The sequence below is a fragment of the Diceros bicornis genome, chromosome 6, assembly GCF_020826845.1.
Source record: "Diceros bicornis minor isolate mBicDic1 chromosome 6, mDicBic1.mat.cur, whole genome shotgun sequence".
In the NCBI taxonomy this organism is placed as follows: domain Eukaryota; kingdom Metazoa; phylum Chordata; class Mammalia; order Perissodactyla; family Rhinocerotidae; genus Diceros; species Diceros bicornis.
The window spans coordinates 59,911,908-59,925,497 of NC_080745.1; the positions used below are offsets into that span (position 1 = coordinate 59,911,908).

A 13,590-nucleotide genomic window follows, 5' to 3' on the forward strand; every position below is an offset into this window, starting at 1 on the left:
CCACAAAAAGAAAGCCTGTACCTATTATGAAGATTAAATATATGTGAAGATATTTTACTTTTATTGTAAACAAGAACACTAACACAGTTTCTGTTTTATTTATGCAAGAGGCATAAATGGACTGGTATTCACACATGTGGTTAGTTTTATTCATCATCATCAGTCGTTATCTTGCCTTTTTTTCCAACTTTCTCTTAGATTAAAATATAGCTTACCTCCTGGTGATTGGAATATTTTTGCTCATATTTTGCTGATGTTGTTCCTTGTTATTGCTCATGTTCTCGTCCTAAAAGTTCTTCCCAATATCCTTCCCTTTTTCTTCTTCTGGTGGTTTCTGTCTTCCCTCTGAATGTCTTATCTACTATATTGGGCTTAAAGCAGCAGAGATTCTCTTCATGAAGCATTCGATACATAGTGTAATTGGTATGCAGTACAAAAGCAAGAATATTTTTATAATTGCTTTTTTCTTTGCCCCTTAATTGTGTTCTCTTTTGTTCTCTCCCTGCAACAAAATAAAGAGATCTTTATCAGTGAGGTATTGCCTGAAACTTATTTACTATAAGAAATAAGATATACTATAAGGTGACTTGCTGACATGAACACAGGAGGAAGAAGGAAATAATTTATATTTTTGAACTGTTTAAGTGAATATCAAGAGGCATTTTGATGATGTGTAGGATGAAAGAAAATAGGGATACTTGTGAAGCTCTTACATCTTGATTGTTTTGTGGAGGATGTGAACAAAATAATTAGAAGGAAATTAATTAGAAGTAAATAATTAGAAGGAAAAGGAACTGTGCAAGAGACCTAGCTCAAACCATCGTTATTAGCGATGTGACCTTGGCAGATGACTCATAAACCTTTCTTGGGGGTGGTGAGGTGGCACATTAAATCCTTGGAGAATTTGATGAAAGCTGTAGACAGCTGCCCAAGAAAAGCTTTTGTAAGCACATCGTTTACTTCAAATAGTGTGTATAGTTCGAGGAAGCTTATGTACCTCCTCTAGCCCATTTTTGTAGGTTCATTGATTCTTGATGAAGAACCTTTGACCTGGTTACTCTCTAAGACTCTCTAAGGTCCCTGGCAGCTGTAAAATACCTTTTTTTAAAAAAAAAATTATAACCTTCACTTTCAGCCTTGAAATTTTCTTTTTTGACAAAGAGTAAATGATACGGATTCTCTCCTTTTTTGATAGTTCTGATGTCTGAAAATAGTTTAGTTAAGCTGTGTATATTAAATAAAAAATCTCTATTATTTTTTGATTTTTAGGATTTGTAATAACGACAAAGACAACATCCAGAAACAGCCTGAAAAAGAAAATCTTTGGAATTAAAAAAAAAGCCTAACTTAATCTGGCAAAAACGTACTTTTTTTTTTGAGTGTAGTCAGCTGAAAGTCTTTTTCAAGTGAAAAATGATGGAGGTTTGGAAAGAATGTAAGTAATGTTCATGCCAGATCTTTAATCCAAAATACTCAGTGGTAGACAAAGTACTTAATTTTAAAGAGACAGTACTTATACTTCTTTGAATTAATTATGTAGTCAACTGTGGCATTCCATGGTCACTAGGTAATGTTTTCTTTTTGGCCTTCTATTATACTTTGGGGAAACTTAAGTACAAAGTCCAGGAAGTTGATGTGACTTCAGCAGTCCAACTTGTACTGAGACAGAGTTTGATGATTAGGTCATGATTTCTAAGTTTTTAAACTGATTTTACTCTTTTGATTGATGTTGGATTCTTTCCTGTTTGGAAAAGTTTTCTAATCCCCCCCTTTGTTGTTTTTTTTTATTTTTATTTTTATTTTTTTTGTGAGGTGGATTAGCTCTGAGCTAACATCTGTTGCCAATCCTCCTCTTTTTGCTGAGGAAGATTGGCCCTGGGCTAACATCCGTGCCCATCTTCCTCTACTTTATATGTAGGACGCCTGCCACAGTGTGGGTTAATAAGCAGTGTGTGGTTCCACACCCGGGATCTGAACCTGTGAACCCCAGGCTGCTGAAGCAGAGTGTGCGAACTTAACCACTACGCCACTGGGCTGGCCCCTCTAACTGCTTTTTAATGTACAACTCCATTTAAGTGATGATTAGAATTTTATCTAATGAATCTAAAAAGTTAAAATAGTCATATAGACATATTAGACAAAAACGGTGAAATTTTTTTTTTTTTGCTAGAGCTGACTATTATTAGCAGTAAGAAGATTCAGGATTAGGCATTCACAGTTTTCTATAGTGTCAAATTCCACAGTCTGACAAACTATGGAATTTTCATGGTTTTGTCTCAGATGTGTAGGTGGGTTTGCCAAGTCTTAAAGACCCAAGCACTGGAGATATGCTACTTTTGAAATCATGAGCAGAGAGCTTACATGGTATAAATAAATTTTGCCCCTTTTTAGTTAGCTTTTTCCTTTAGTAAAGTATGGTAGGCAACTGGTTTGACTTTTATATCATATGTAAGTAACTCTGTGGTAAAAGAAATGAAGAAATCTTGGAAAAATGAAACAGACAGATATGTAAAGCAAATATTAACAAGTATTAACAAGCAGGAGTCACTCATCAACCTTTATTAGAAAAGCCACTAAGAGGCAAGGCTAGGCTTTTTTTTCTCTTTCTATTCTAATCCCCACATCAGTTTCTTCTTGATGTGCCTTTTTTCTTTTTCTTTTTTATATTTGCAGAAATATAGAAATGCTGAACTACTTTTTCTCAACTGGTGCTGTTTCTTAACTGGTGCAACAGATTTTCTCAATTTCGTTTTGCCAAAAAGAGTGGACACAAATTAGTGGAGAGAATGGAAGATAGTATGTGTGTCTCTCTGTGTGTGTTGATAGTTGTGTATGTAAACATAGTGTCGATTGGAGTGAGAATGAATTTAATTGGGGAAAGATGGATTACCACTATCATTTCCTGTTCTTTATGTATACTGACAAGATGTGTCACAGAATTAAAAAAAAAAAAAAAACTCCCTGAACTAGAAAACACATAGGTTTTAATACTTCCAGCATATCTGAAACAATAAGACACTTTTCAGCTTACAATAACTTGGCTATTGGGATTTGGGGAGAAGTGGTAAGTAACACCTCTTCATCAGCCCATCTGAGTTTGGAATCAGAAAAAAAGACATAGGACACAGACAAATGGGAACTCAAAACATCAGCTTTAATACTGATGAAATCTGGATCGAAAGACATGCTTTTGGCTGCAGTGGGCCTCCTAATAACTTCACATGAATTAAATATATCCAGCGAGTCACTAGCACAGCAGGCCTTTCCTGTGGGGATGGGGAGCAGAGGGGTGTGAAGGAAACTTAGCCTCATATTAACAAAGCAGAACAAACTGTATCCTTTCTGCTGTTAGGCTGCAATGTCTGTCACCAAAATTCAGCCCCTCAGGTGGAGATGAATAAGGGAGCCCTTTCCCCAGCACTGCCATATAAATCTCATTCATATAGTCAAGCTCTACCTCCAGAATCCAGCGAGAAAGAATTGTCCTCCCTTTGGTGTGTGGGTGCTGGAACACATTTGGCTTGTTTTGCCAAGAAGCCTTTAGTGTTAATTTACATTTAAGAAATTTGAATATCTTGGAGGATAGGAAAAAGAGAAGAGTGTGTGTGAGTGTGTCTGTCTTTGGTTCGAAAAGGTGATGAGGAGGAAACTAGTCCCACACATTTACTTGCATTGAGACCTCAACTTCACCAGTCCCTTGACGGTGGATTTGTTACCTCGGTGGATTTGTTACCTCATGAAGGGCATGATCTGCTGCTGTGAGACAAAAGCCAGTAGTAGCAGCGAGACAACAGCCAATCGTCAAGAGGCAAGATGGTGGAAAAGAAAGGGCAACTTATTACAGCTTGCTAGCGAGGGGAAAGATGGCCAATTCATGTCCAAAAGAACCATCTTACAGAACAACGACCACAGGCCAGTTACATAGAGGGCTGGTCTGAGTGGGGGAGGCATCTGGTCCCAGGATGGGGGCATCCATCTGATTACTGGGTGGACGCATCTGGTCACAGGGTGGGGGCATCCATCTGGTCTTAGTTCCTGGCGGTCTTTTGTTTTACTTGATGTGCATCAGAGACTGGAGCAACGCCCTATACCCTGATCTTTCAGTTGTCATTGATGATGGCTATCAGCATAGACTCTGCCTGAGGGTCATCACATCACATTCCTAAGGAACTCAAAAGAACAAAGTTATCAACTTATAGCAGCTGGGAGGGGCCCTAAAGTCCAGAGTTAGTTAGAAGTCATTCCAAGTCACACATGGTTTCCCCTCTACAATATGGCTTCCCTTATGTCACCCTTGTATTGAGCCGGTATCAGGTTGGGGTCCAAGGGATGGGGTATGAGAAGAATGACAGTCTAAGACGCAATTTTGGCCTGTTTATGTTCCTTTTCCTTGTATTGTCAATGCAAAATAACCAATAAGCATTTTTTTTTAATGATTTTATTTATTTATTCCCCCCCCCTCAAAGCCCCAGTAGATTGTTGTATGTCATAGCTGCGCGTCCTTCTAGTTGCTGTATGTGGGACGCGGCCTCAGCATGGCCAGAGAAGCCGTGCGTTGATGCGCGCCCAGGATCCGAACCCAGGCCGCCAGCATTGGAGCGCGCGCACTTAATGACTAAGCCACCGGGCCGGCCCCCAATAAGCATTCTTTTTATTTTTATTTTTTTGTGAGGAAGATCAGCCCTGAGCTAACATCCGTGCTAATCCTCCTCTTTTTGCTGAGGAAGACCGGCTCTGAGCTAACATCTATTGTCAATCCTCCTTTTTTCCCCCAAAGCCCCAGTAGATAGTTGTATGTGATAGTTGCACATCCTTCTAGTTGCTGTATGTGGGACGCAGCCTCAGCATGGCCGGAGAAGCAGTGCGGCGGTGCGCGCCCGGGATCCGAACCCCGGCCACCACCGCTAGGCCACGGGCCTGGCCCCTAATAAGCATTCTATAGATAAGAGAAATAAGGTGAGTTTACTTGAGCCAGAGTGAGGATTATAACCCTGGAAGGCCTTAGAAAGCGTTCCAGAGAAGCATGGTTTTCAGTAGTCTTATCTTTTAGAACAAAGAACATATATTAAACACACACAGGATACATTTTCATTTAAATTTCAAAAAGGTATTTAATTGCAAATCAGCAGGTCAACATGACCGGCTAATGGGGCATTACCAATAGGGTGTTACCAATAGGGTGTAGGAGGGGAAGTATGTATTCTTATTTTAAGAGAGTGTATTCTTTGCTTTAATGGTTAAGCAGATGTACAATGTATGTTTGATAGGCCATAAGTCAGGCTTTTTAGTTCAAGCCAAATCAATTTTGAACCCGAATAGTTACCCCATATGCCTCCATATGTGAAATTCTCTTGTCAGTATATTCCCCCTAAGATTTAATAAAGTAGTATTTTTTTCCTAGGCTAACCAGTAGAAGCACATTTAATCTGTAATGTTGTTTTAATACAATTCCATATACTTTAATAATATTTTAAAATTACTTTTGGTTGCAGATGTATGCCATTTAGCTACATTATAGATAGTTTTTGTGGCAGGGGATAACCTGAAAATCCAATCCAGAATTTCTTAGTGGCATAAGAAATTAAATCTTCACTCAAAGATTCATGTGTATTTGGTATTTTGGCTGTGACTTATAAAGAGTACTGTCCTGCTGTACACGAAAGGTCTGATGTACAGGATTAATATGCATAGCCTCTAGTTTTTCATATAAGAGTATGTTTGGTATTAATTACAATATCTAATTGTAGGTAAAGGTATAGAGACATAACCACCTCCAAAGGCTCCTTGTAGAACTCTGCACGTGGAGAATTTCCTGATCTGTGGTTATTACTGTCCTTTGATAGAACTGCATCTCACACTTGTGGTTTCCTCATTCTGCTGCTGTGTCTGTGTTCTCAGCCAGGTCATATTATTTGAAGCTGTGCTTCATTGAATTTGAACAAAAAATGCTTATTCCCTTCAATTTTATGGTTACTGCTTTAATTAATTATATATGTAACTGCATTTCTAGTATAGAGAATGAAATCCTATTTTTTTCCCGTTATAAGCACTACCTGTTCACACATTGTTGTGAGGATACAAGCAATTTATGGATTTTTAGATTTGAAACAAGATTATAGTTAAAGATCTGATTGTGGTCAGTGCTTAGAGTTGGTGGTAGCTGTATAAACAAACAAAACTGGTTGTTCATTGTAGACTATTTTATTTTTTCCTCAAGAGCTAATTGTAGTATGAAGGCTTCTGACCCAATAACTACCTCAATATGATTGAGCCAAATTTATATATAGATGTGTGAATTGACCCTAAGGGGAGTACTTAAAATCTGAAATATTTATCAACTTTGGCCCAAATAGAAATACCTAAACTTGTGGTGAAGGTGGATGCCCAGGACTATGTAGGAAAAGGCTAAATTATTGTTGTTCCTCAACCGTGGATTACATATATGAAGGCTTGTAACTGTTTTAGTTAGTGCTCTCCAGTTAGTAGGGACATCAGTTAGGACATTAGATTTACATAACAGTAAAAACTAGTGTTTTTTTGGACACACAGGAAAATATGTAACAAATATATGAATTATGATGCAGAGTGTACATTGTTTTTTTTTGTGAGAAAGATCAGCCCTGAGCTAACATCCATGCTAATCCTCCTCTTTTTGCTGAGGAAGACCGGCTCTGAGCTAACATCTATTGCCAATCCTCCTCCTTTTTTTCCCCCCAAAGCCCCAGTAGATAGTTGTATGTGATAGTTGCACATCCTTCTAGTTGCTGTATGTGGGACGTGGCCTCAGCATGGCCGGAGAAGCGGTGTGTCGGTGCGCGCCTGGGATCCGAACCCGGGCCACCAGTAGCGGAGAGCGCACACTTAACTGCTAAGCCACGGGGCCGACCCAACAGAGTGTACATTGTTGAACCATTTGCCCAATCTGGTGAACCACTTGCCCAATTTCAGGAATAGGACATTATAAATACTGTTGAAAATAAACCTCTGAATGTCTTACTATCCTGTTCACCCTTAAGAGGTAACAACTATCCTGAATTCTCTTGTTGTTTTATTTTATTATTTATTTATTTTTTTGTGAGGAAGATCAGCCCTGAGCTAACATCCATGTCAATCCACCTCTTTCTGCTGAGGAAGACTGGCCCTGGGCTGACATTCGTGCCCATCTTCCTCCACTTTATATGGGATACTGCCACAGCATGGCCTGACAAGCAGTGCATCGGTCCGTGCCTGGGATCCAAACCCTGGCTACCAGCAGTGGAGCACATGCACTTAACCGCTACACCATGGGGTGGGCCCCTCTTGGTGTTTTAAGCAATAGTTTTTGCCACAATATTATTTTTGTATCATTATTTTATTATTTATTTTTGAGTTTTATACTTCTGCATCTTGCCTTTTTTTTTTTTTTGAACTCAGTATTGTTTTTTTATTTTTTTGTGAGGAAGATCAGCCCTGAGCTAACATCTGCCAATCCTCCTCTTTTTGGTGAGGAAGACTGGCCCTGGGCTAACATCCGTGCCCATCTTCCTCCACTTTATATGGGACGCCGCCACAGCATGGCTTGACAAGTGGTGCGTTGGTGCGAGCCTGGGATCCGAACCGTCAAACCCCGGGCCGCCGCAGCAGAGCATGCGCACTTAACCACTTGTGCCACCAGGCAGGCCCCTTGGTGCAGTACTTTTTAGTAGCTTTTATCTGTTTTTCTATTCGACAGTTTGTCCTTTATGAAAATGATTCTTTATATTGCTTCATGTTTTCTGTATACTAATCTTTTGTCACTTGTATGTGTTGGAGTTTCTCCTCCAAATTTGTATCTTTTTACTTTCTCTGTAGTATCGATTGATCAGAGGTCCTTAACTTTAATGTTGGTGATTTTATCAAGTTTTAAAAAATGATTATTACTTTTGGGTCTTGTTTGTAGATTCTTCTCTATGGTGAGATTATAAAAAAAATTCTCCTGTATTTTTTCTAAAACTTTTGAAAGTTTGCCTTTCATAATATGACTATTTAATCCATTGGGAACTGACTCTTATGTGTGGTGTATGGTACAGATCCTGTTTCGTTTCCCCTACATTGGTAGCCTAAGTTCCCAGCACCATTTATTAAATGATCTATCCTTTCTTCATTGATCTGCATTGCCACCTCTGTTTTGGTTTATGCTTGGTGTGTTTCTGAGTTTTGTATTCTTTTTCTCTTGATCGATTTCTTTATCCCTGAGCCAAGGCCATGCTTTCTTAAAAATGATAAGTTTTAGTAAATTTGATATCTGGTAGGGCAACTCAGCCTTACTTTTTTCTTCTTCAAAGTATCTTGGCTGTTTTTGGTCTTTTATTCTTTAATATAAATTTTAGAGTTTTTTCAAGTTCTTAAAAAATCTTGTTGGGCTCATGATGGGAATTTCATGGAATCTATAGATAAATTTGGGGAGAATTGATATTTTTTATGATAGCTTCTTTCTATAAACATAAGCAGTCTTTCTATTTAATTAGGTCATCTTTAATCTGTTTCAGGAAGTTTGTATTCTTTCTCTGTAAAGGTGTTGTAAAACTTTGGTTGGGTTTATTCCTAGGTACCTTATATTTTGTTACTATGTATCTCTTTCAACTTTTTCATTTCTAGCTATTGTCGATGGGTAGGAAGTCAAAATTGGGTTTTTTTTTTGGTGAGGAGGATTGGCCCTGAGGTACATCTGTTAACCAGTCTTCCTCTTTTTGCTTGAGGAAGAGAGGAAGATTGTTGCTGAGCGTTTAACATCTGTGCCAGTCTTCCTCTATTTTCTGTATGTGGGGCGCTGCCACAGCATGGCTTAATGAGCAGTGTATAGGTCTGCACCTAGGATCCGAATCCGAGAACCCCGGGCCTCTTGAAGCGGAATTCGAGAACTTAACCACTATGCCACTGGGCCAGCCCCTGGGTTTTGTTTTTTTGATCTTTCAGCTAACCACTTGCTAAACTCTTTATTTTTAGTAATTTGATACTGGATTCTTGAGTTTTTTGAAACAGACTTTTATGTTATCTGTGAATAATGACTTTTGTTCTTCCTTTCAAAGTCTTCTACCTTTTATTTCTCTTTCTTGCCTTATTGCAGTAATAACTTCAGTACAATGTTGAGTAGAAGTGGAGATAGTGGCATCCTTGTCTTGTTCCTGATTTCCAAAGAATATGTTTCTGGCATTTTATTAAGAATGACATTAATTAAAATATGCTGACCATCTTTTCGTGTGACTTATTAGCTTTTAATATGTCTTCGTTGGTAAACTATGTATTCAAATCTTTCCCTGTTTCTAAACTGGGTTCTTTGTTTTGTTATGGTGCTGTAAGAGTTCTTTATATTGTCTGGATAGAAGTCTTTTCTCAGATATATGTGGTGCAAATATTTTCTCCCAATCTTTGGCTTATCTTTTTATTTTCTTAATGTCTTTTTAAATTGTGGTAAAATATAAATAATATGCAACTTTTCATTTTAACCATATTTAAGCATACAACTGTGCAATTCGGTGGCATTAAGTACATTTACAATGTTGTACAGCTATCAGTAGTATCCATTTCCAGAACTTTTCATCTCCAGAACTTTTCATCATCCCACACAGATACCCATTAAGTAATAACTCCTCATTCTCCCCTCTTCCCAGCCCCTGGTAACTTCTACTTTCTGTTTCTCTGAATTTGCCTAGCTTAGATGTATCACATAGTTAGAATTACACATTAGTTTCTTTTTGTCTGGCTTATTTCATTTAGCATAATGTTTTCAAAGTTCATCCATACATGTATGAGAACTTCTTTTTATTGATGAATAATTTCATTATATGTTATATTGCTTTACTGGGGCTGCCATAACAAAATACCACAGACTAGGTGACTTAACGGAAATTTTATTTTTCAAGGTTCTGGAGGCTGGAAGCCTAAGATCAAGGTGTCTGAATGGTTAGTTTCCTTTGAGGCCTCTCTACTTGGCCTGCAGATGGCTGCCTTTTCTCTATGTCCTCCCATGACCTTTTCTTTGTGTGCCATCTCCCCTGGTGTCTCTTCCTCTTTTTTAAGTATACCAGTCAGATTGGATTAGGGCCTACCCATATGATCTCATTTAACTTTAATTACTTCTTTAAAGGCTCTGTCTCAAAATACAGTCACAGCTAAGGAACTGAGAGTTAGAGCTTCAGCATAGGAATTTTGGGAAGACAATTCGGTCTTATAGCATATGTATATACCACATTTTGTTTATTTGTTGATGGACACTTGGGTTGTTTCCACTTTTTGGCTATTGTGAATAATGCTGCTGTGAACATTGGTATACAAGTTTTTGTTTGAACACCTGTTTTCAGTTCTTTTGGATCTTATACCTAGGAGTAGAATTGCTGAGTCATATAGTAATTCTATGTTTAACATTTTTAGCAACTGCCAAAATATTTTCCACAGCGGCTGTACCATTTTACTCGTCTACTGGGGTTCTGGTTTTGCCATGTCCTTGCAACACTTGTTATTTTGCCTTTTTGTTTTTTTTTAAATAGCCATCCTAGTGGGTGTGATTGGTATCTGATTGTTCTTTTGATGTGCATTTTCCTAATGACTCATGGTATTGGATATCTTTTCATGTGTTTAATGGTCATTTGTAGCTCTTCTTTGGAGAAATGTCTACTCAAGTCCTTTGCCTATTTTTTAATTGGATTTTTTTGGGGGAGGGTGTTTTAGGAGCTCTTTAGATATTCTGAATACTGGACCCTTATCAGATATGTATTTACAAGTATTTTCTCCTGTTCTGTGAGTTGTCTTTTTACTCTTTTAGTGTTCTTTGATGCACAAAAGCTTTTAATTTTGATAAAGTCCAGTTTATCTAGTTTTTTCCTTTGTTGCCTTTGCTTTTGGTATCATAGTTAAGAAACCATTGCCAAATTCAACATCAGGGAGAGTGCCCGCATATATTCTTCACAAGTTTTATAATTTTGGCTCTTAAGTATAGGTCTTTGATATATTTTAGTTAATTTTTATACATACTATAAGATAAGGATCAGACTTCATTCTTTTGCATGTCAATATCCAGTTTTCTTAGCACCATTTCTCGGAAAGACTGTCCTTTCCCCATTGAATGGTCTTGGAACCCTTGTCAACAATCAATTGACCATCTTTGTGAGAGTTTATATCTGGGGTCTCTATTTTATTCCATTGGTCTCTATGTCTGTCCTTATGACAGTACCATAGTGTTTTTTTTTTGGTTTTTTTTTTTTTTTGTGAGGAAGATCAGCCATGAGCTAACATCCATGCTAATCCTCCTCTTTTTGCTGAGGAAGACTGGCTCTGAGCTAACATCTATTGCCAATCCTCCTCCTTTCCCCCCCCCCCCAAATAGAACTGGCTTTGACATTTACCTATGTAGTTAATTTTACCAATATTCTTTCTTTATTCTCGTGGCTTTGAGTTACTGTCTAATATCTTTCCATTTCAGCCTGAAGAACTCCCTTCAGCATTTCTTATAGGGCAGGTCTGTTGGTAATCCCTCAACTTTTATCTGGAAATGCCTTCATTTTCCTTTCATTCTTGAAGGATATATTTGCTGCATATAGAAGTCTTGGTTGATAGTTTTTATTTCAGACCTTTAAATATGCCATCTCACTGCCTTCCGGCCCCCATGGTCTCTGATGAGAAATCAGGTATTAATCTTGTTGAAGATCCCTTGCTTGTGATAGTCACTTCTCTCTTGCTGCTTTCAGAATTCTTTGTCTTTAGGTTTCAGTTGTTTGATTATAATGTGTCTCAGTGTGTATCACCTTGAGTTTATTCTGCTTCAAATTTGTTGAGCTTCTTGGATGTGTAGATTTATGTCTTTCATCATATTTGAGAAGTTTTTAGCCATTATTTCTTCAAATATTTTTTCTACTTCTTCCTTTTTTTTTCTTTTTCTGAGACTTTTTTTTGGGTGGGAGGAAGATTGTCCATGAGCTAACATCTGTTGCCAATTTTCTTCTTTCTTGTTTGAGGAAGATTGTCCCTGAGCTAACATCTCTGCCAATCTTCCTCTATTTTATATGTGGGACGCCGCCACAGCATTGCTTGATGAGTGGTGTGTAGGTCCGCACCTGGGATCTGAACCCGCGAATCCCGGGCCGCTGAAGTTGAGTGCGTGGACTTAACCACTACACCACTGGGCTATCCCTCCTTCTGGGAGTCTTATGGTACGTATATTGGTGCACTTGATAATGTCCCACACATTCTTCATACTCTGCTCATTTTTATTCATTCTTTTTACTTTCTGCTCCTGAGACTGGATAATTTCAGTTGTCTTGTCTTCACATTTGCTGATCCATTCTTCTGCTTGCCGTAATCTGATGTTGAATTTTTCATTTTAGTTATTCTACTTTTCAGCTCCAGAATTTCCTGTTTGGCTCTTTTTTATAATTCTGTCTCCTTATTGGTCTTCTCATTTTATGCATATATTTTCCCCCTGATCTCCTTTAGTTCTTTGTTCATGGTTTCCTGTAGTTCATTGAGTATATTTAAGACAGATGATTTAACATCTTTGACTACTAATCCCTTTTTCTGGGCTTCCTTAGGGATGGTTTTTGTCAAATTCTCTTTTTCCTGTGAAATGTTCATACTTTCCTCTTCCTTTGTATGTATTGTTATTTTTTGTTGATATTGGACATTCTGAATGTTATAATGTGGTAACTCTGTAAATCTGTTCTCCCACTCCTCAGTGCTCATTTTTGCTTGTTGAGGCCTGGAGTCATCCATTTATGATATTTCCAAACTATTTTTTTCCAAAGTGTGTAATCATTTTTCTGTGGTCACAAGTTTCTGTTCTATTATTTCTGCAGTCAGCTAGTGACCTGGCAAAGATTTCCTTAAATGTCTGGCTCAAAAAGAGGGACAAAACAGTTCTATCTTTTTTAATGTTATGATAGATACCACCAGTGGAAGCCACTGCTGCAGAGAGGACTGAAACTGATGTAGGTGTCTTTGCTGATCCCTCAGGGCACTGTTAAATGCACTGCCAACAATGCAACTGCCAACCAAAATGCACAACCCCACATTTTAGAAGGATATCGTCCCATCTACCCCTCTTGGCACCAGTCAGCCACTCCAGGGACATAGGCTGTTATCCTTATTGCTGTGGGAGGGAGGGGCTGAGAAATAGGGGATGGTGATTGGTTTACACATGCCATTCACTTACTGAAAGATCAGCAGCCTCTCCCTTCATGCACTCCCCTAGTTGTTATAACTATCTGATAAGGTTCTAGAGTTCTAAAATGGTTGATTCCAATAGCTCTTTCCATCTCTATTTTCACTTTGGTGGAGGGACTACCTCTAGATCTTTCTACTCCTCCATTTTGCATCAATGTCCTTTGAAGTGCATGTGTTTTAAATTTGATTAAGCCCAGTTTATCAATTCTTTCTTTTATGGATCATGGTTTTGATGTCATATTTAAGAATTTTTTGCAAAAACCATCATGAAAAAGATTTTCTCCTGTGTTTAGCATGGCTAGATGGCAAACTTTTGGAGCGTAGGCAGGCCACATGGGTCTTGTAGGGGGATCTTGGCTTGGTGAGAACCGTCCAGGGAGTACAGATGAGCTGTTGGGAGCTTACAGAGGGTATTTG

General features: G+C 38.2%; 1 protein-coding gene across 5 annotated transcripts in view; it reads left to right on the top strand.

Annotated features, from left to right (window-relative positions):
* TBC1D12 (TBC1 domain family member 12) overlaps positions 1-13,590 on the top strand; it is a 108,205-nt gene that overhangs the window by 22,735 nt on the left and 71,880 nt on the right. The window contains exon 1 of one of the 5 annotated variants that reach the window (XM_058543580.1): positions 1,418-1,435. The exons of the other annotated variants lie outside the window; for them this stretch is intronic. The gene's annotated coding sequence lies outside the window, so the exon portion shown is untranslated. Of the gene's footprint in view, positions 1-1,417; positions 1,436-13,590 lie in introns of those variants that run through there. 5 annotated transcript variants of the gene reach the window in all.